This window comes from Sceloporus undulatus, chromosome 7, assembly GCF_019175285.1.
Source record: "Sceloporus undulatus isolate JIND9_A2432 ecotype Alabama chromosome 7, SceUnd_v1.1, whole genome shotgun sequence".
Taxonomy (NCBI): Eukaryota; Metazoa; Chordata; class Lepidosauria; order Squamata; family Phrynosomatidae; genus Sceloporus; species Sceloporus undulatus.
In genome coordinates this window covers 40,656,255-40,679,943 of record NC_056528.1, presented here as the reverse complement: position 1 = coordinate 40,679,943, position 23,689 = coordinate 40,656,255, and the positions used below count along the sequence as shown (strand labels likewise).

The following is a 23,689-nucleotide window of genomic DNA, read 5'->3' as shown; positions in this document are numbered from 1 at the left end:
GATACGAGCTGTTCTAACCTTGTTGAAAGCCCTATGTGGCTTGGGTCCAGACTGTTTGAAGGACTATACCTCCCTGTATCAGGGGTGTCACTAGAGTTGTGTGAGGGATGTGTGGTCCACACCAGGTGACAATCTGTTGGGGGGGGGGTATTGATACCAGTGTTCCTCAAAAATCTGTACATGTAAATACAATTAGGCTGTACATATGATATTGTAATTTAAAGGTATAACTGTAATTTTGCTGGTTGTTTATGTTACAACTATAACCATTTTATTCAGTGGCATACATGAATTATTATTGATTAGTAACATTAGTACAAAAAAAAAGCATTACTAAGGATTCCATAAAGTGCAGCATGGGACGAGGACCATGAGTTACCACACTGGGGGATGCCAACCTTCGTGATCCCACTGCCCCGTATGAGCCCATTAGGGTTTTTAAATCATCTGGAAAGGCCCTTCTCTCTGTCCCACCACCTGCTCAGGCTCATTTGGTGTGAACAAGGGAGAAGCCCTTCTTGATGGCTACTCCCAGACTTTGGAACTCCTTCCCAAGGCAGGCCAAGCTGGCCTTGTCCTTTCTGTCCGTCCAGTGTCAGGTTAAAACATTTTTGCACAACCAGGCCTTTACAGATCCTTGAGGTTGTGCCTTTAATGCTGTGCGATGCTGGTTTTGAAGTGTTTTAAGGGTCTGCATATAGTTTTTTTTATTCTTATTTTTTTTTTCATGTATTTTTGTATTTTTAATTGTTTTAATATGTGGTTATTTAATTATATATTTTATGCATTCGTTTAACTTTTGTAGTGTTTTAAAACTGTATTTTATAATGTTGTTAGCTGCCTTGAGTTTCATTATCAGGAGAAAGGCAGGATATAAATGAATAAAAAATATATACAAACAAAAATTGAGGATTTTTTTTTCCTGAAAGCCAACCCGCTATTTCTTTCTCTCTTGACTTATCCCAGGTTCTCTTAACTCATGCTTCCCATTCTGCTTCTCCCTCTCCTTATTCACACCCTTTTAATTATACAGTTAAAGAAGTTGGATCCAAAGAAGACTGTGCTTGTTTGATACCTAATTATTAAAACTGCAGATGGCACAGTTTGCACAGCCTAGACTCAATCCACATTATTTTTAACAGGAATATGATTATATACACAGACACACATATATATTCTTTCCAAGTTTGCATTGTCATATTTTATATTACTTTAGACCTCCTACCACCCTCAAGTTGGCTCAAAGCCACACTATACATACACATACAAATGCCATGATCTTAGCCAAACAATCCTTTCAGCTACTCTAAAAACTCTCTTTCATACAGATACAGAACAGCTACTCGTTTCTTGTCAGTTTTCTGCAAGTAAACCTGATGATCAGGGCAAAAGAAAAGAAGTCACTTAAATGTATGGACTCAAGAAGACAGCGTTAGGTAGCCGGTGTGGTGTAGTGGTTTGAGTGTTGGAGATCAGAGTTCAAATCCCCACTTGGACATGCAAACCCATTGGGTGACCTTGGGCAAGTCTCACTCTCTCAGCCTCAAAGAAAGGCAAAGGCAAAGAAGAAATCTTGCCAAGAAAACCCCATCACAGTTGTGCCTTAGGGCTGCCATAAGTCATAAGCTACTGGAAAGCACACAACAACAATGCCCTGTTTTCAAGAAGTGCTAGCTGTGTTACCATTACAGACCATACAGAACATCTTATAAACATTTCAACCATATTTTTCACAAAGAACAGTTTATGTTCCAAGCTGGATTCATTATCCTTGACAGTCCTCCTGCAGCCAGGATCATGCAGGCTTACACTTTTAAGGCCTAGGAAACCCCATCTGCTAAAAGCCAGGAGGCTGCGCCTCTCCAGGCCACCAAGTGCTCCCTTATCTTTTCTTACTTTTATGCCTTCCTTCTCCTTAGCCCACTTTTCTTTCAATCACCCCTCTCCAAAGTAAAAAAAAATCCTTTCATGCTAATTCCTACAAAGTCAGGAAATTCTCATTCTTTCTAGCCTTCATTTATTGTCCAAGAAAGATGAAGTGAGCACAATAGACTAGATGATTTGTTTAGGATTCTTTAAAAGGAAGCCTTCCTAAAGTATGCTAAACTGAAAGTCTTTGTTTTGCCTCTATAACCTCAGGCTATTGTCAATGAAGTCTCAGCAACCTTTGAAGGTAGAGATGTGGTTGGAGGGTGGGAATCCCCAGGTAAAAAATCAGACAGAAAAGAAAGCCATTGACTTCATTTGAAATATTTGTTTTGCCTTGCCATTTCTTTACTGTTATCATTAAAGATGAAAAACAGTAAGGAGCACATCTTCCTCTCATATCCTGCTTTCACTCAGCAGTTTGTAAACACAAATTCATTGAACATTTTTCTATGAATGCAGATCTCTCCACTTGTTTTGTCTGTCTGTCTATCTATCTATCTATCTATCTATCTATCTATCTATCTATCTATCTATCTATGAGAACAATGTGAGCAATCCCATGTGTGTTTACTCAAAAGTAAGCTTTACTGTCACTAGCACTTATAACCAGGAAAGTGTATTTAGTATTATAGCTTTAATGTTCTCTTTATGCTTTCTATGCAATCTCTTTATGTGATAATATTGTAAGCATGATCTTAAGATGTTCAGCTTCACTTTTCCTTGGAGCTTTCATAGCTGAAGCCCATTTGGGCATACCTCCCCACACTTTCTTAAACAGCAGATGCATGGAACATCACAACATTTTTCCTCATATGAAAAGTGATGTGTCTCAAGAGGTAAGAATTCTGTTCATGCAGGACCTTACAAGTTACACGGTCTCAGCCTCAGGATACGCAATGGCAAATCTCCTCTGAACCAATCTTGCCAAGAAAGCCCCATTATACATTTGCCTTGGGGTAGCCACAAGTTGCAAATGACTTGAAGGCACACAACAACAACATCAGCTTTCCACAAGAGAAAAATCCCAGATTTCCCAAGGTTTGATTTGTGGAGAGCTTCTCCTTTTTTTCAGGCACCCCACTTTCCAGGTAAAAAAGGGGTTGCTGCAATGAGCCCATGTTCCAGAACATAAGGCAAGTAACTGCCTGAACAATAATATCAGATGACTGGTGGCTACTCTTAACTTAATGGGATTTGGTACCCATCACCTGTTTGCATTGATACATAGATGGGGGGAAAATGCTAATTTGATTCAAAGATAAATATGTGAATCTGGACAGTGAGAAACAAAGATAGTATTGAAAATACCTGCTAAGAAGCAGTCTTGCTTGGTGGGAAGGGAAGCAGGTATCCGTTATGTTGGAGAACAAAAAGTTGAAATGCTGGTGGAAGATGAAACCATCTTGCCTGAACATCTCTATTAGACAATTTTTCCTAGTAGTATAGCATGATACTTTCAAAACCAAAAAACAGATTAGTAAAAACAATCCATGGTATACATTGTTTTCATCAGTGTACACATCAATAGTTAAGCGTAATGCTACTACTCTTAATAATAATAATAAATCATGCAAAATAATTTAATTCAACTTGACAACCAAATTAACATTACTTATGACACTAATGTCTTCTGATTAAAGCTTGCATAGGGGCACTGTCATTTTTTTTAAATCAAATAGTGCACTGTTCACAGGAGTTTTGATGGATGCATATATACACTCCAAGATTCTTGGAAAGTGTTGAAATTACTTATGATATGATATTTCATTTCTTTCAAATAATATACTTAAACCATCTTATATTTGAAACGTTGTGCATGGTCAATGCAATTATGGATAACTGGATGCAGCCATCAATATTCAAAGTAAATAAATAAATAAATAAATAAATAAAAACATGTATTAAACATTTCACTTGAAAACAATGTCATTATTAACAAAGCATCACCCTTCCTGCAATTTATTCTAGTCATCCATATTAATGGAATCAACATTTCTGTCAAGATGAATAGTAAACTTAATGTTCAGTGCACTGGGGAGTTAATTTATTGCTGTCATTCATGCAGATAACAAAGCCAACTTTAATTGTAGGTGTCTGTAGTGTCAACGCAAGGCTTAATACTAAAAAATAGTACAGTAGACCTATCGGCATCTTCTCTGAACTACAGGGTAGAATCATTTTTGGGTTAGTAGCACATGGCTTTGTGTACATCCTGGAGCTCCCAGGCGTGAGTCACTCAAGAATGTATGGTGAAGGGAAAACAGTCCATTGGTTATCTCTGATTCAGCCTAGTCATCAATGCTTCCAGGTGAGAGATGGATTGGCAAAAGCCTGGTGATCTGATGTTGGAGCAAAAGCACCCTCATAGCTGCTGCAGCCCCACCTGCCTTTCCTCCCCCATCATGTTCTTACTCACACTGCTGCCCTCTTTCCTTAGTTCATCACTATCTCTGTTACGAACATCACTAGCCACTTACTGTCTCACGTGAAAAGGAGCATGGGCATGCTCTGTGGAGATGGCAGCACCTAGTAGTTAGCACTGTCCCCTATATAGCTGACACAAATGCTTGAGCCAGATATTTTGAAAGCAGGATACCAGAGAGAATTTCCTTTTCAGCAGAGCTATGTATTTAGTCTACTTTAGAGAGTCCTTCTTACCAGAGGACCATGGCAGCAGACCTCCAGAAAGTCACTGTTACTAGTACTTCATTGCCTCAGATTGTTGCCTCTGTGTCCTTAAGGATAGGTCTGACTGGCCCTGGCTCTCTGACAACACTTTGTCTTCACTGCCTTTGATTAGATTTGGCATGTTTCATCAAAACAGCACCTGAAATTTTCCTAATGGAAAAGCATGGAGGCATCTCTTGAGAGATTCACTGTTCTCTGTCTGGGGCCTCACAAAGTATGGTGACATCTTGGAGCTCAAAAGAAATATCTTTTTGTATTGCTAATGGAATTCAATTTTTATCTGCTGGACTTTGGAAGACCTTGTCTCCCAGTGCCACATGGCCAGAAGGAGCAGGGGTTTGCTGACATCGATATCCTTCCACAGAACAACACAACACTGCCTTGAGAAAATGCAAGGCTGTGATTAACATCACCATTTTATATATTTTTTCTCCTGCATGATTTTGGTTTTTTTTTTAAAAAAAATACCTTTGCCTGATGAAAAAGCCAATGGGGCTTAGAAAGCTTGCATTGTGTATTTTGTGCATTTTGGCTAGCTAAATAAATGTAGCACTGTTTTGTAAGTTTTGGATGCTATTGTACTTTGCTATATGGCCAACATGGCTACCCCTGAATATGTTTCATAATCCACAGATGCTGACCCTATCTTTCATAGGGAAAAACAGAGGGAGAAAGATCATCCTAAAAATAAGTAAGCAGCTGATGAAAGCTTAAATTCAGCTTCAAATGTCGGCAACAGCTCGCTCTTTTCCCGTGCCATTCTGCCCCTCTTCTAAGAATGAAGGACTGTTGTGAAGTTCTTCCATATACATCCCAGAAGAGCAAAAACCTATGATGGGATGATCAGCTATATGAAAATTGCTAAGCTGCTTTAGAACAATAGCAGGAATGTTCCCAAAACACAGCTCAGCCCTAGATATAATCTTCCAAGACAGCTATACCTGCTAACCGTGAACAGATGATGAATGGATGGGCTTCTTGGTTTTGTTGCCTGCCTGGAACTGCATTAAAGAAACAAAACTAATATTCATTGGCAGGTCACTTACATGGCAGGGTAGTAGGACTCAGTTTCCTGGGCCACACAGGTTATACAGGCTGGACATGCAACTTAGATGAGAGTGTGTCGCGTCTATGCCTGCAGAATATTTAACACAGATTCAGGCTGTAGCACTAGCAGCAAAATGACTTTCCTGCTGTTTTAATCATTCTGAAAGAGGTTTTTTTGCACAGTAGCAGTCTACAGCCAAGAAAAGCAGCAGTGGTGTTTAGAATGGTCTTTAGTCTGGTGGGTAAAATTGTTGTCATTGTTCCCCTGTTAGAGAATGGCGACAGTGTAACTGGCTTCATTTTGAATTCTAGCCTTCAAAATTTCCCTCACATTCTCTTGGACCTCCTGGGAATTCCTTCTTCAATATACAGTAGTTATTTGATCGGTTTGCAATACTGAAACAGAAAAGACACCTGCTGGACATTTTTGGTGGCTAAAACTGTTTTGATTGTTTCCACCAGAAATGCCACAGAGCACACAGTTTATTCTTATGCTGGGCTCCTTAAATGCAGGGGTGGGAGCTGTACAGTCCTCCAGATGTTGCAGTATTACAACTCCCCCAAAGTCTGGCCAGCTTAGCGAATGGCGAGGAATTCTGGTAGCTACCATTGAACATCTAGAGGCTCACATGATTCCTACACCTGTTCCAGAGAATGCACAGCACTGCCAAGTTAGCTATGCTAGCTAGCCCTATTGTCAAAAGAAATGGGTGGTGGGGTGACATACAGATGTGATGGCACAGAAAAGGCTAGACAAATTCAAGGGAAAAAACATCCCCCCCCCCAACAACCTTTTTCTTTCTTTCTTTTCTTTCTTTTTTTGGATTATGGAATATGAAATATTTTCTTTTGGAATGATGAATATTTTAAGACAAGATGCTTGCATACTTATTCCTGCCACATTAGTTCTAAAGACTTTGCAGTAGGTAATAATAATAATAATAATAATAATAATAATAATAATAATAAAGTTTATATATATTTCCCGCCTCTCCCATGGATCGAGGCGGGATTGCATCATTAAAATGATACACAGTAATACATAGTACAAAATACAATCAATAAAAGGTAAACTTAAGCAAGATTATGTACTGCACTGCTATTCAAAGTGGTGAACTGTAGATCAGCGCTACTTCATGAGCCATCAACTGCCAGTATCTGGTAGTTTCCAGGAAAGAAAGAAATAGTTGTTGCCAGAGGGCATGAATATGGAACTAGTCATTATTTGAAGGGAGGAAAAGGTCAGTCCCCCTATATCATATATCCCGACACTCACTGTATTCCTGGTCCTGGATTCCTTTTCTCATTTCTTTCTATGGGAATGAGTGCTTGACACTATGATGAAATCAAGAAAATGTTTTTCTTTGTTTTAATAGTGTTGATTCCCCCCCCCCCCACTTACTGGCAAAACCAAGACATTCCTTATGCAGTAGTTCAGGTGTTCATGGCATTTAAGAACTTTGCAGCTGAATTTGTAAGGGGCAGGAAATACAATTCAAAAAGTAAATTCAATTTGTAATTATTTTCTGAATAATATACCAAACAGGGTAATTTAATGCCATAATGAGCAGCCTCTTCCCCCTTCTTTTAACAACACTGTTAATTTGTTTCTCATCCTATGGACGTGTGTTGTTCTGCATTTCACACTATTTCAGTATGTGTATGTACATCCACAACACCTCTGTCCCCACTTTGTGTAATGCACCTACAATTACCATTTCACCATATTCTCAATCTAATTTTCTTTTCTTTTCCTCCTCCCCCCTTTTTTTTGTGATCAAAAGATAAAGAAAGGGATAAAGAAGGGGATAAAGAAAGGGAGGAGGAAATTCCTAAGTTATAAATTATCCACATTGTCATAAATCTCAAATGCTCTGGTACAATTGACAGCCACATTTTAATTGCGATACAAGACTGCCCCCCACCCCCGGGTTTGAAGCAATAAATAAAAATTCACATTCGTGTACAGGCACAGACTGTACAAGAATGTGGCAGTCATTTTAATGATTGTTTCTCTCTCTCTCTCTCTCTCTGTTTGATCTGCAATGCAGATGAGCAGGAATATTAGTCTTTACATTGCTTCGGATGTGAAAGGAAAATAAAACAATAACAATCCTGAGCACTTTCCCAATTGTTCCAATTTGTCAGGGACAATCCTGATTAATCCTCTGCCCTCTCACTTTTCAGTACCTTTAAAAATGCCCCAGTTACTTCTTCTCTCACTTTCTCCCTTTGGCTTCAGTTTCAATTGCTGCAAACTGAGCTCAAAGTGCAAAAGTAGTTTGCACTTCATTAATTGAGAAGGGAGGAAAGGAGAGGAAGGAACAGAATCTTTCCCTTCTCGGTTGGCTCCAGTGAAAGCAAACTGATGTGGCTCCTCCTAGTTTGTGTGTTCTTCCTCATTAATGCCATATTGACCACACTTTGATAACACTTTGATATTGCTTGCCCATACTTGTCGCGATTTTGTAGCTGTGAAATGTTGGAAGCTATGATGCTAACAAAAGCCTGACAAGGTAGATTTGTACTTTTCTCCCCACGTGGCAGGTAAAGATCTGAGGCTAAAAGATATTAGACTGTCAAAGATGAACTGCTGAGTGTGTCAACTGTTTTTAGTTACCACTAAGAATCTTACAAGAATTATACTAAATAGAGAACTTTATTTAAATAAGTTTGCATTCCACTCCTAACTATCCTCCCACTCTCCTGTTGTACCGGGCGCATAGCTCTGGTTTACCATTTACTGGTAGCATTCTCTGGGACACAATGTACAATTCCACATACAGTGATACAGTGAATTTCAAAGTTCAGCTGCAAACTAAGTATGTCAACCTTAATGTTCATGATCAAAGTGTTATAACAAAAGCAGGGCTGGCCCAAGACATTTCCCTGCCTGAGAGACTGTACAGACCGGCCATTAAGACTGGCCTGGGGTGAAATCGAGGCATGGCATGGTGTCCAGATGGCGCACAGTGTGACAGCACTCCTCTGGTGCTGTCTGGATGATGCAGCATCAAAGGAGCATAAAAAAGCCACAGCACCAGCAGCTACGGCACCCTTTCTGTGGCACAGAAAAGAGCTGCTTTTTGGGACCTCTTTTTGTGCCATGGAAAGGCAAAATCAGGGCTGCAGCATGCGGTTGCCATGGCCCAAATCTGGTGTTAAAAGAGGCATCTGCAGGCTGCCCTTTAGGGGCAGTCTGTACAGCCCCTGAGTCCTCCAAGCTGTCCAAGTCAAGATGCAACCAAATTAGCTTGTCGTATGAGTAAAAAAATTCCATGAGCACCTCTATCTCCTTCCTACCATGTTTACTGAAATAAAAACACAATTACAAATCAAGTAACTAAAAACTTTCTCCTTTTTTAAAATAGAATACTCCAGATCTGTTTTTTGAGGTGTATGCATCACTTTGCTTTTAATTATTAGGAGTGGCCCTGTGCCCAAGATTCTTGACTCTAAATTCTAATAGGAAGGTTTGAAACTACAAATTATATATCGTAGACTTGTTCTCAAGTTCATCCTGACCTTTAGTGAAATTTTCTATTTGTCTACATTGCAGAATGGGTACTCATGAGAAACTGAGCAAGTTTCAGATGCATAAGCAATCAAGATATGTATGCAAAATACAGAGTTCAGCTCCTAGCCCATGCTTATAATACCCCCCCCCCCAAAAAAAATCCTGTTAAGTGCTTGAGTAAGAATTTTGTAACAGGTATAACAGGTGTACTCACCACATAGCACTTTGAAAGCCAAAACCCAAGGAATCACCAAGTAGGCCAGCCTTAGGTAAAATGAAGCAGAACTAATATTGAATTCTGAAAGGTTGCAGAGAAAAATTGTAATATTCAGAAGGAACCATGAAATATTGCCTGAAGCAAGGATAACCCAGAATCATACACCTTGATATTAAAGTAATGTTATCTTCACATTGTAGCACTGGAAAACACACTGTTTTAAGAGCACTGGGTATTTGGTGCTCAAACAGTTATTCTCAAGAATTAAACAAATTAGCTTTAGAAGATTCATTAAAAATTATTCTGCATATGCAAGCTTCCATCTTGGCTTTATATTAATTGAACTCTGAAGAGCTGGTGTGGGAAATATGCAGGCTATGGGTTGCCTCTAGCTGTTAGCTTAATTTCATACGTTGAGCGGCAGAATGAGAGAAACTGAGGGATGGAACATAGAAAAAGAGAGGGACGGATTGTCAAAGAGAAAGGCAAGGGATTCCCACAAGCTCCACCCGTTTGGGCGTCTGCTTTTTTCTCTGGATCTATCCACTATGGAACCACACCTTGATTAATTTTTCCATGGATGCATCCACTTCCAGCTGCATGCAGTGTCATTATTTTAAATTTGCATGGGATAATTTCAATAAAAATACACTCGGCCCTCCACGTTTGCAACATTGACTTTTATGGATTTAGTTAATATGTTCTCTCTAGGAATCTCTAGCTCCTCCTGAGAAATTCTGCTGGAACTTGAGCATAGAGTTGTGCTGGAGAACCTAAAGATTCCTAGAAAAAAGCACTTCTCTAGGCACTTGTAGCTCCTCCAACATTATTCAATGGCAAAATTCTGGCAGATGTTGACCATAGAGTTATGCTGGAGGAACTAGCGATTCCTAGAGAGGTGTTCTCTTAGGTTAAAAATTTTAATTTTAATTTTTATATGTAATATTTTAACTTGTATTTTATAGTCTTCTTATCTGTAAGCCGCCTTGATCACATTGTGGAAAGGCGGGGTAGAAATAAAGATTATTATTATTATTATTAAAAAGGTATTATTTATTTATTTGTGGTTTTTCCACTTTCATGTGGGACCTGTGCCCCTAACTCCAGCGAATGTGGAGGGCCCACTATATTACAATAATAGGAGTGTGTGCATCTGCTAACTTCCCCTTCCTCTCCAAATCTGAAGACTCTTAATGAACAACTTTAAATAAATATTTGATTTATTTTAGGGTTTTATAATCCTGGTATTCTACAATCCACAGAGTGAAGCCTTGGTGGTACTAGTCCAAGGTAAAGAAAAGGTTAAGAACCACTGCACTAAATGATAGCACTACTGTATAAGGCAAAACTGGCCACAGGTTCCCAGTGTATGAAAAACCTATCCTGCACCTCCTTATTAGTCAATGTTATTGTCTGATATACTAATAATTTCCCACATTCACAGTCTCAAGGTGGCACAAGTGATCTGGGGTTCTAGACTCCACATAGAGTCCTGGTGATAGGGAAAAACTGTTCTGGAATCCCTCTTTAAGTAATTAAGTGTGGAAATGTCACAAAACTCATATTTTCAAGCTTAAAATAAACCTGAGCTGTCTTGTCGAATGCATATTGCAGCCTATGATTTTTTCTTCAGAAGCATTTTTTTAAGCTGAAAGATATTTCCAGTCTTGTTTCCACCTACATCCACCAATCACCTCCCTCCACACATGTTTCATCCCATGATGACACAAACACGGTGCAGCATCCACACATCGGGGTGTAATTCTTGCATCATTGACGTGCAACAGTGTGCCAATGGCGCACTCGTTACATTGGCTGCATGCACCTAAAAGAACCCGTTTTTTCCAGGTTCTTTTTGGTACGAAGGGACTCCGCGCGGTTTGGCTGCTGCAGTGTCCCTCGATAGCAAAAACGGGCAGCTCCAGCCCACCCTTTTGGGGCAGTCTGTCAAGCTCCTAAGCCATAAAACGCACTGCAGAAAAAAAAATCCAGTTTGAGACTGTTTTAACTGTCCTGGCTCAACGCTAGGGAAATATGGAAATGTAGTTTTGTGAGACATTTAGCCTTCTCTGTCAGAAAGCTCTGGTGGCACAATAAACTACAATTCCCAGGATTAAGTAGCACTGGGCAAGGGCAGTTAAAGCAGTCTCAAACTGAATTATTTCTGCAGTGTATTTTGGATTTAGGTGATTCCCAGCTAACTGCCTATCAATCTTGATTTGCAGTTTGAATCCCTTACCAAGATCTCTGCTGATACATGCATGTACACAGTTCTTCTTTTGGAGAGAATAGAAAAAGGATAAAGAAGTGTCGAGCAGTTCTGCCTTTTTGCTTACCATCTTTAGTTATTTATTTATTATCATCCTTAGAGTCCCAACATTTCCTTGGTCTCTCTTCTGCTGTGAAAGTATCTGGAAATGTTTAATAACATTTGCAACTCCCATTATTCTTCACTATTGGCTATGATGGTTAAGGCCGCAGTCCAACAATATATTGGGGGTGGGGGGTGGGGTCATGATTTATACTCCTCAGCTACAGCCATGTTAGGAAAAAAGAAAGGGTTTAAATAATTAAAATTTGTTTTGTACATCAGTGGAATATACTATGAAATGTACTATGCAATTCATCATCTGCAGATTTTATTTTAAAAGCTTGGCAAATTTTGGGGGAAGCACCTAATTAATTGCTGCTAAATCCTGCTAAATGCTTAGCCCCAGTGAATAGCAAATGCTAATTATTTGAGAGATTTATGTGATTAACAATGTAAAGTTAACTTTGAAGCTTAACTACAACAACCAAAACCACAGGCCCCTTGGCATTCAACAGCTTTTCCTGTGTTGCTGAGTTGATTGCAAGAACCTCCTTTTAATACGTTCAACATTACTGACACACACACAAAGGTTGCCTCACCAAAAGAGCAGTGATCCATGTTTCATGAGATAGCTCAAGATGAGGGGAAATATTTCAAAGTATATGGTGATAGTCTGAACCAAAGCATCTTAGAGGTTGTCCGCACTGCAGAAATAATCCATCTTGACACCACTTTAATTGCCATAGCTGAATGCTATGGAAGTTTGGAAACTATAGTTTTGTGAGACATTTAGCCTTCTCTGTCAGAGACTTCTGCTACCACAATAAACTACAATTCCTAGAATTCCCTAGCACTTAGCCATGGCAGTTAAAGTGGTGTCAAACTGGATTATTTCTGCAGTGCGGACAACCCTAAAATGCTTTGGTTTAGACTTAAATGGTGAAAACCAATATGATATAGTAGATCATGTGTTGGAACTTAATAATGGAGACCTGAGCTTGAATCCATGAAGCATCTACCTCTCAGTCAAATATATCTTGCAAGATTCCCTGGCAAAATAAAAAGAAATGCCATCCTTACTCTGGTGAAAAGTGGGTTAAAGATGACATAAACAAATGCTAATATGTTATTTTACAGGAAGACTGAGTAGTGGCCAAGACAGCAGCACCCTCCATCCTTGCACAAAATCTACAAAGGTCTTAGAACAAGTGCTTTGCCATCCATTTTGTTACTACCCCAGGGGAAAAAAAGTTCGAGTGCCACAAGCTTAAGGAAAACCTTTCTATGGTCCATATAGTACCATTGGACTTGTCCCATACTAACTGTCTTTAAAGGTTAAGCTATTTTGATATGAAATATCAAGAATGTTGTGACTATTACTAAATGTGTACCAAAAATTAATTGAACAAAAATTGTAGTGTTTTGGAATGAGAAAAAATACCTTGGTTATAGGATAAGACCAGGAGTGGTGAGGCCTTCAGATGCTGTCTAATTCTAGCTTACTGGTAAACAAGCCCCATGCAGGAGTTGCCTAGAACGATCGGCAATGCATTTGGAGGCATCCAGTTCAAGGCCAATGAATCTGGAAGGACACAGGCTAGGAAAGGCTGATGGGGACTAATATTCTGTTTCCAATATCAACCAACAATGTACCTCCAGGAAATTTTACTGATGTTTGTTTCCACTGTCTGCTGATCTTTAGTACATTGCCTCCAAATATGGAGGTTTTGTGATCATGAGTAATAGCTATTTACAGAATTGGTAACTCAAGATTTGTTTAATCCTTTTTCAGAATCTATCTAAACCCCCCTGTGTATGGCTTTGAATCTAATATGCAATTTGTAGTCTCCCCAACTGTTCTTAAAGACACGTACATGCTAGTGTAAATACAACCAGCTGACACTGTGCTCTAGTTTAGAAATTTAAGTGTCACCATATTTACGCACATAAGGTTTGGGGATTTGGGTGGGTGGGGAAGCTTTAGGCCTTCAGGGTTCTAAAATGAAATGGAATTAATCTCAGTTCATAAAATAAAATTGCATACATTATTTCAATGTGCCATCTGTCTAACATTGTTTTCCTCTTCCACTAACCTATAAGAGATTAATTCTCCAAGGATCTTGGGACTGTGATTAGAATTGCCTTAAAAGAGCCATATATTTCAAGACTATGCACAACATAGATGTTCCAGTCAAGTGTCATAGGAGTCACAAGAGTGATGTGCAGGCATCTCACACTTATTCAACAGGTTAAGGACCAGAGCACTATAAAAAACTGGAAATTATCAAAATGCCAAACCCACTCTTATTATAGTGTATAATAAACACAAATATTAGAGATGTACTGTGCACAGTTTCTAAGAGGTGTGCCACAAATGACTTTTATACACAGACTGAACAAAAAGATAATGGTGGGTTGAAAGAAACTGAAAGAAATACGTTGACAGCATGAACTTTCATAGACTTAAGCCTACTTCCTCAGATGCATCAAATCTCCACCAAATGCACCTGAGGAAGTAGACTTAAGTTTATGAAAATTCATGCTACCAACTTATTTCTTTCATTAGACTCAAAGGTACCACAAGATCTCTCTACATACAGACACAGGCAGAATTTTTAATGATTTATTCTACAACTTTTCCCAATATTGATACCAAACTGACTGGTTGGTAATTGCTCCCCCCCCCCCGCTTTTGTAGATGGAGACGACATTCACCCTCTTCAATCTGCTGAGATGGTAGCTCTGAAATTACATCTGCAAGTTCCTTTAATACTCTTGCATGAGGTTCATAAGGCCCTGCAGACTTGAATTCATTTAGTGTTGCTAGGAATTCCTTTAGAGTAGCGAAGGCCCCATACAGACAGGCCAAAATAAAGCTGCTTCAGGTCACTTTGGAGGTATTCTGTTTAAATGATGCATGCGTACTAAGAGCCCAGAACCCACACCAAAGTCACGATCCAGTCCTAAGGACTGGTGCACAGCTTTGGTGCAGCTTCTGGACCCTTAGGACACATGCATCATGTAAACAGCATACCTCCAAAGTGACCCAAAGCAGCTTTAATTTGGTCTATCTGTATAGGGTTGAAGTATTCTTGATATGTTTTGAGAGGCTCCTTAGCATATATGTTCTTCCCAACCACTGGCAAGTGGCACCCATTTAATCCAACACAGTCCTGATTCAAATCAGATCAATGCATTTTGGGATTCACCCAAACTGGCTGCACAGTCCTATATTGCATCTAGAGAAAGAGGATATGCTTCTCATAACCAGTTGCTGACAATATGACCTAGAGAGTGTTATCTCAGTCACATCCTGCTTGTGGGCTTTCCCATACACAACTGGTAGGCTACTGTAAGCAAAAAAAGCTGAACGAAAAGGGTCTAAGCTCACAACCATCAGGATTATTCTTTAGGGAGAGACTGATGGCATGAGAAACAGACCACATATCCCTAACATTTCACAGATGGAAACTGAGGCACATGTGGCCAAGGAACATCAGTATGTGGTCAAGAAGGCGAATGTTATTGCTGTGGAAGAACACAGCAACAGTTTACTTTTCCCCCCTGAGAATAGTGGGAAAGGAAAGATTCGGCCCCTTGTCTCCTATCTTCCCTGCTACATTAGCACTTTGAATTCAGTTTACAGCAAGTGAAGTAAGCCCAGGACAAAGAGGGGGAGTAAAGCAGGGGAGATGAAAGAAATGGGGTACATATTAAAAGCAGCTGCAAATATGGGGTGGCAGGGGAGTAATCGGGATTGTTCCTGCTTGTTCAGGACAATTATAGGATATACCACAGATTCTGCACAAAGGATTTTTGAGCAGAAAACTTGATAGCTAGAAAGCGATGGAAGAAAGTAAAGAGAAAAAGATAGAGACCGGTAAATGGAATACTTATGATATAAACTGACTTGATCAACACCTGCCTGATTGTTACTTACCAGCTTTTTGCACCTGCAAAATGTTCTCATGTAATTTTGAAATAGCAATAATATTAATACTATTAGTAATAGTACTACTGCTGATAATAATAATATAATAATACATGAATACATAATACATGAACAACTGTAGTATGCAACCCACTACATGGGCTAAACATTTCATAGGCTACTTGATTTTGGCTCAAGGTTTAGCAAAGCAGGTTCCTCAGTATAAAATAATGAGATTCAATTCCTGATATGAAATAACGTACACATATCTGATTTGATAGAAAATGGGTGCTTTCAGACAGAGGTCTCCTTCTGCTTAAAAGGAAATGTGCGGCAATTCCATCTTTCCATGGAATGGAAGAGGATAATAAATACACAGTTAAGAACATGATACAGACTGGAAATAATTTGATTTGCCCATCCTTCTGATGACAAAAGAAAGTAGGAAAGAATCCGAAATACGATGCCAAGCATGATTTTTTTTTACAAGTTTCTACCACAAGTCTCTTTATTTCATATGCTCTCAGAAGGAATATTAAAATTTACAATAACCAGAAATATATAGCAGCGAGGTATCTCTTTGTGAAATGATATCCAAATTGAGCTGTGTTAATAAACATAAAGTTATCATTCTTTGGTTTCAAATGAAATGCTTCTCCCCCTGCCTTTTATGGGAACAGTACCATCAGTCTTCCATTATATAACACTTACGACAAATAATTCACTAACCTTAGACACAGGAATGGTCCAAATTACAACAGAAAATTGGGCTGCTGGCACTCGTAAAAGAGTTGCTGGTTATTTAATCTGCCAGATAACAATGGGAAAATCGAGCCATGTTAATGAGAAAAAATCCTAAAACTACTTTTACAAAGGGAGAGAAAAGGAAAAGTAATATCTATAGAGTTTGATAGTTATTAGAATTATTTCTGTGATCCTCTTATTTCTTATCCTGCATATGGGCCATTTAATGAAAAAAGAAGAAGCTTCTGTAAACTAAAACAATGGGGAAAAAAGATCAACTTCTTACAAATGACATGTAAATAAGAAATAAATATACTGATCATGGTAACAAGAACAATTCCAACTTAGAAATTTGTCCAGCATGCACTGAGCTTGAGTTCTTTATTTGAATTAGGATTCAAAGTGACCTAAATAGATGTAACACTTGGGGCAACATATACAAATGTAAGCTGCTATATTTAGACAGGAAAACAGTCCGGATGGTAAGAGCCCATTCAGAGTGGAATGGATTTTCTCAGGTGATGGTGGGGTCTCCATCAGGAGCCTTTCAATACAGGTTAGATGACCATCTCTCAACTGACATTTAATTGTATTCCTGCAGGATGGGATTTGGACCTTATCTGGCCCCATTTGACTCTATAATTCTAAGATTCTATTAATTCTCTAAAATACATTGTTGTTTTTCCTGTTCCACTTCTTTTTGTTGTTGCTGCTGCTTCTGCTGCTACTACTTTAGAGGCTGCTCTTACAATTTCATTGAATGTTATGGGTAAAAATGCATCTGTACAACACAGACATAGTCCTGCTAGTTTGGCATATGGGCATGCAAGGGGATCTTGTAATACCTTTGAGGCTAATGAATGAATGGAAAAAGTTTCTTAGATGCATCTGAGGAGGTGGACTTGGGGTGGAACAGACAGGTATGAAGGAGCGACTTGAAGGCACGCCACCCAAGATGCCTTGGGGCCGTGGCGACCACATGCCACAGCCCCAATCCGCCGGGAATCCAGCTGAAATAGGAGCGAAAAAGATCAGCTCCTATTTGGGCCGGGTTTAAGGTGTCCCACTGCAGCTCCAGGGCAGCTTCCAGGTGTGTTACCCCCAAGACAACTTGAAGCTGCTGCCATCTGATTGACTGGGTGGCTTCAATACATTTTGGGCATGTGTGAGATCTAAATGCCATGCCCCCAAACCACTGGAAAACCTGCTTTAAAGCCAGTCTATGCCAACCCCAAGTCTTCAAAAGCTTATGTTATAACTTCTTTCACTCAGTTAGAGCTTTACTGCACTTTACTTTTATGGCATGTTGATCCGCTCCAGATCTGCTGCAGAGATTCATGGGATGGAAACAAATTACACTGCACCTTGCTTTGTTTTCACAGTAATCTTCCAATTAAAACACTCCGCACATGGATTTCTCTTCCTCAGTACAGGCACAGTAGGCCTTACAGCCTCCATCCCTATCCCACCCCTTAGCTTCATAATTGGTCCTTCCCTTTTAAAAATAAAAAAAAAGGAGAACACTTCTTTTTTTTAAAAAAAAAAGAAGCCACTTTTCCCTATTTATTCTAATTGAACAAGCTTTATTCATTTTGAAGGGTAGCAATGTTTGCACATTTTATCCAATTCTGACAATAACAGGAAAACATTTTTGAAAAATACAAACAAAGCTGCAGTAAATTAAGAGACTTAGGGGTTCAACAGACCAGCATTATATGCTGACATGGGGGTGGCATGGGAGCGTGGTGACCACCCGCTGCCCACCTGACTCTGTCCCACATCGCCCGCCTGACCAAACGGAGAACAATGTCATGCCACATCTTTGGTGCAGCACTTACATATTATACCCTTTCAGCAGTGCAAAAAGGAGCTGCTTTTTGTGGCTTCTTTTTGCACTGTGGAAAGGCCAGATTGGGGCCATAGCATGCGGTTGCCACGGGCCCAATCCAGCAAGGGAAGGAGGGGCACGGAGCCACCACTTAGGGGCCATCTATTGAGCACCTTAGAAATCTGGAAATTTTTCAACAAAAGGGTCTAATTTAGACCTCCTCTAAATAGATCTCAACTGAGGCCCTACTGAAAGCTTCAAAGTAGAGTTTCAATTAAATCTTGTCTGCCATTCATCCCTTAGGAGAAACACACACACACATTTCACTCCCCCCACGACAAGAGACTTAATATACATTTCTAATTACCTCTCTCCCCCTCCCCATGTTCAAATTTCTGATGTTCATCAAACTGTGTTTCTTGCAGAGCATTAGTAGGTAACTTACAGGACTGTTTGCCATAAAATTGCCCTCAAGTAAATGTGATTCTTTTTCCCAAATGAGCTTCCAAATATAGCAATAAGATGCATTATTCTACTGATGTTAAATTTATTCATTGTAACAACCTAACAACAGTGTTTGCAAAGTCCCCAATGTCCCTTTTTGGAAATGTCTGCTTCATTTTGAGGAATGAGATATGTTTGTATCACACAAGCCTAGTTCCTCAAGTTGTCACATGTTATCCTCTGGAGGGTGACAAATTTGATTGATGTAATCCATTACCCTCAAGGTGGGAATATCTAGAAAAACTGTGGGAATGTTTCTGCTGAACTCTTTTAAGGGTGGAGGTCTATCCATCCTCCCTTCCCATGAATGTTGCAGAAGAAATGGTGATCAGCTATAATAGTAGGGGGAAATCTGTCATAATGTAGTTTATAGACTTAAAAACAAGACAAAATGGAGACTTACCCATGATTAACATTTTTCATGATTATCATAAAAACAGTATCCCCCCGCCACCAACCATCATTTCCCAGTTAGACCATCAGTTTGGGATAGACAGCAAACTTTGTGTCCTTACATCTTGTTGTACTATTGTTGTAAGCTTGATGACATTTTATCTCAGATTATGGGGCTTGACAGACCGCCCCAAAAGTGTGGGCTGGAGGTGCCCGTTTTTGCTCCTGGGGGACGCTTTTTTTCGCTGTCCAATGCTCACATCCCTACATAGTAATGGGAAATATAATAATTTAGATGATAATCACTTTAGCATTCAGAATTCTATGTTTACACTTTAAGATCTTGTCTAGTTCCTTCATAGCTGCCATTCCCCGTCCTAACATTTTTCTGATTTCTTGACTGTAGTCTCCATTTTGTTGTCTCTCTCCCTGTTAATTTTTCTCTAAATTCTCTCAACCTGTTCTCCATGCTTTAAGTCATGGATCTTCTCACAGGTGTGCACATCCTTCATATATACTCCTCACCTTTTCCTGTTTAGTCTAGTTCTTTTGAGTTGGTATTTCTATTACAAAGTTCCAATCATAAGGTTCATTCTATCAAGTTTCAGTAATGCCCATAAAATCATGTTTGCCTTCCTATGTTAAGAGTTTAAGTTCATCTTGCTTATTTTCCTCTGCTATCTGCATTAGTGTAGACTAGACATCTAAGAACATGGGGCATTTTCTCCAGTGTACTCTTTAAGAGCTTGTTTGTTTGTTTTTTCTATTATTGGGAACTTGTACTATTGGCCAAATCCCCCCGTATCACCGAGGCTATTTGTCCCAGGACTTACTGTCTCCATGTCCTCTGGAATATTGTCCACCTCCCCCATGTAGCTCAGTTTAAAGCCCTCCTGATCAGATTTGAAGGGCTCCTAGCAAAAACATTGTTGCCACCCGCTGTGAGGTGCAACCTATCCTTTGCCAGAACTCCTTTTTCATTAAAGTGTAGACCAGGATCCAAAAAGCCAAGTCTTTCTCAATGGCACCACCTGTGGACTTAGTTGCCTGGGCAATGTACTTTAACAGGAAGGAGGGATGAAATAACAGTCTGAGCCTCAAGGTTCTTTAGCTTCCTCCCTGCAACTACACAGTCTCTTGCAATATGTGAAAGGTTATATCCTGCAGTATCATTTGTTCTTTCATCTGAAGAAAGAGTAATGGTCAGTGGACTTCATGAGTCTTCTCACCCACTTAGTTACAGCTTATCCTTGGGAGACATCAAAGCTCATGAGATGGCTTATCAGGACCCCATATCACTGCTTCTGTTCCATGCAGCAGGGAATCACCTACTATCACCTCACATCTCTTCTTCTTTTGGGATTTAATAGTAGTGTGTTAATTCAACAAAATGAGTACAGAGGTTTTGTCAGATTTTCAAGGCCATTAATCCATTATTGCACTAATCTTGTATCTAACCTTCATATTTCTCACATATATATGGCATTTAAAAGCAAACCACCAGCACTTCTCCCAAGTTTGTTCCAGATCCCAGAAGGATGCAACTGGTCACTGAAGTGATGTGTAGATGTGTATATGTGCATGTGTGTATGTGTGTATGCATGCACACACATGTGATAAACAGAACTTACAAATATGCACCAAGAGCAAAGCTCTTAGCTTCTGCCTTCTTCAGCTGTGGAAGTTTCATTTTGGAAAGAAGACAGAATCTGATATATATATATATATATATATATATTGTTTGTTTGTTATTTATGTGTGTGTGTGTGTGTGTGTGTGTGTATCTCATATCATACAGCATATATCGGAGACAAACCCAATTCCTAGATAATTATATTTCTACATATTGCTATTTAAAATGGCTTCAGCTCTTTCTTACATAAAAAGTATTCTTTCTTCTCTCTGTGTCCAATACACATAGGAAAGGAATGTGTCCAATTCACATACAAAAGGAAGACAGAAGTGTAATGCTAACAAAGCTGTAAAGCATGATATATGGTAGTGTTAGAATGAATTCCCCATTAAACTGAAAAACAAAGCCTCAAATGGCCTATTCAGATCAGTAACATTTAACTGTCCTTTAAAAAAGAATGGGGTGCCGGAATAAATGAATTCTATTGTTGTCTTAATTAACACACCAGGAAAGCCTCTCTTTCTCTCTCTCTTTCTTTCCTTTGATGGGGATATGACCTAAATCCAGATGAGACAGAACTTACTCTCTCAACTGCCTTCCTCTTCCTCCCAAGAACTCCTCCTCCTTAGTTCTCCCCGCCTTACAAAAAGGACTTGATAATATCTTTACCTAAAACTATGGATTCTGTGCCTTTATAACTGTTTTCATTCCCCCATCCCTTTTGCCTCCCCTAATTTCCATTTTGATCACAGACATCTGCCCCATCCCCCAAAATTCACGTTTGAATTAACTAAAGTATGAAATTATATCAAACTGGAGAAATCACACTTGCTTATTCATACTCCCCAGGAAACTGACATAGACACCTACTCAGTTTGGCAATTAATGAGAAATGTTCACTTTTCTTTCCCAACAACACTCCCTCATTTCTGCAGGCTAAACTTATCCAGTCCCTAAGGAGGCTTTCTTCAAGTTGACCTGCCTTCTAGATCTTTATTAGCCTTATAAATTTTGATCCTTTTCCAAATTATCAAAGAAAAAATTTAAAAAATGGATGTCTATACCCACAAAGAAAAACATATTTTTAAAAACAAGATTTTCTCAGTGACATGTAAAGCATTATTATGTTTATATATCCATTTCACTATAGTACTGTCTGTCCCTTTCTACATGGAGAGGGAGTGATCTCCAAATATTGCCAATTGAATATTGTAATTTGTTGTATTTTATTGTTGTAACCCGCCCAGATTTTTCGTGATTGGGCGGGCTAGAAATAAATCTATTATTATTATTAATATTGATGTAATTCTACAGGAACAGAGGGAATAACTATATTATAGTAGAAGGGTAGCACTAAAAAAAAAAGTTTAGTTACCAAGACACAAGTCCAGAACATTGAAAGTTGTGCGCCTTGGGTACAGTGAGCTTTGGCACATGCTATGTTCTACATAACTTACTTGTCATCATACCTTGCACCACATTTTATGTTACCATGGGGATCTTCCTTGTACCTCAATTTTCCAAGCTCAAATTTATGTCACCTTGCTAGCACAGAGGGATGCAGCTAGTCTTTCCTTATCAGGCTAATACGGACAAAGAATATCTCCCAGCCATCCTTCCTCCCTCTGTTCCTCTTTGTGCTTTCTGATTACTGTCTGCCCAGTTAATTTCTTTGGCTTTTCAAATAGCACTAATCAGGAATTAAAAGCTAGCATCAGCTTTGTGAAGCACAGATTCCTGCTCCAACTGGTTAGAGCGGATTTTCAAAACGGGCGCAATTCTCGTCCCTTACTGATTATCCCCCGACAAGCTCATAATCCAGCCGCTGGTATTTAGGAAGTCAAGCAGTGAAATAAACAATGTTGATTATAATCAACTGTTCTTTTTTTTTATTCTCATGAGATAAGCAGAAAACTTTAATGCCACAGTCTTTTTGCCATCTGCTTTTTGCTTAGCTTGCTTTGTCCTTTCTTCCCTTTGGCTTTAAAGTGGAACAGGACTGTTTTTTTGCATGCTAATGAACGGAAACTGACTGATGTCCCTGTGCTACTAGATCCCACTATGTACAAATAGAGCCAGCAATCCCTTATCTTTTTCAATCTCTTGTTTGGCAAGTAAATTAAGAATTTCAGATGGGATTATAGTGATTAAGATGCTGGCTAAAGAGCTTATTTCTAAACAGGTATAGATTTTAGGGGACAAAGAAAAGGTCAGCCTATTTTGCCAGTTTCTTCAGACTTCCTTTACAGACACTGTATGATGAAACTGAGACTAATTCCGTTCTTTTGACTGCTATATAATTTGAAAACTATAGTACTTTATTTTTAAAAAAGAATTGAAATTACAGGAAATGTTGATATTTTAGGATGAAGGTTTTCTTTTTAAGTAAGGGTTAATGAGTATATGAAGGATACAGTGTACGTTAGACGCTATCAAGAAAGATAGGGAACATGGTGTGTGTGTGTGTTATTATTGTTGTGTGCCTTCAAATAATTTCTGATTTACAGTGATCCTAAGGCATACCTATCACAGGAATTTCTAGAGCTGTGAGACTCATCCAAGGTGACCCTGTGAGTTTCCATGGCTGAGCGGAAAATCAAACCTTGGTATCTAGAAGCACAGCCCAATGCTCAAACCACTACACCATACATAGGTTCCATATACAGTCACCCCTCTTAACTCATGGATCTGAGATCTGTGACCTCGAATATCTGTGGCGGGGCAACCTGCACTATTTCCAATGCCCTACATACATGGGGGCATGCCCTATTCAAATTTATGAGACTCAAATATGTGCGAACCTCCATTTTAGCGGGGGGGGGGGGATCTGGAACGGATCCCTCTAAGTATTTTGTGCAGCCGCATTGGCTTTTTCAGATGTTTCCCATTTGTCTTCTTCTCTGGGCCTGTCATTTTACTTTTAGCAGTTCCTTTTTCAGGAAATCCC

General features: G+C 39.2%; 1 protein-coding gene across 2 annotated transcripts in view; it reads right to left on the bottom strand.

Moving 5' to 3' along the window:
* Positions 1 to 23,689, bottom strand: part of PCDH11X (protocadherin 11 X-linked) — a 553,290-nt gene that overhangs the window by 335,029 nt on the left and 194,572 nt on the right. The gene's annotated exons all lie outside the window — the stretch shown is intronic.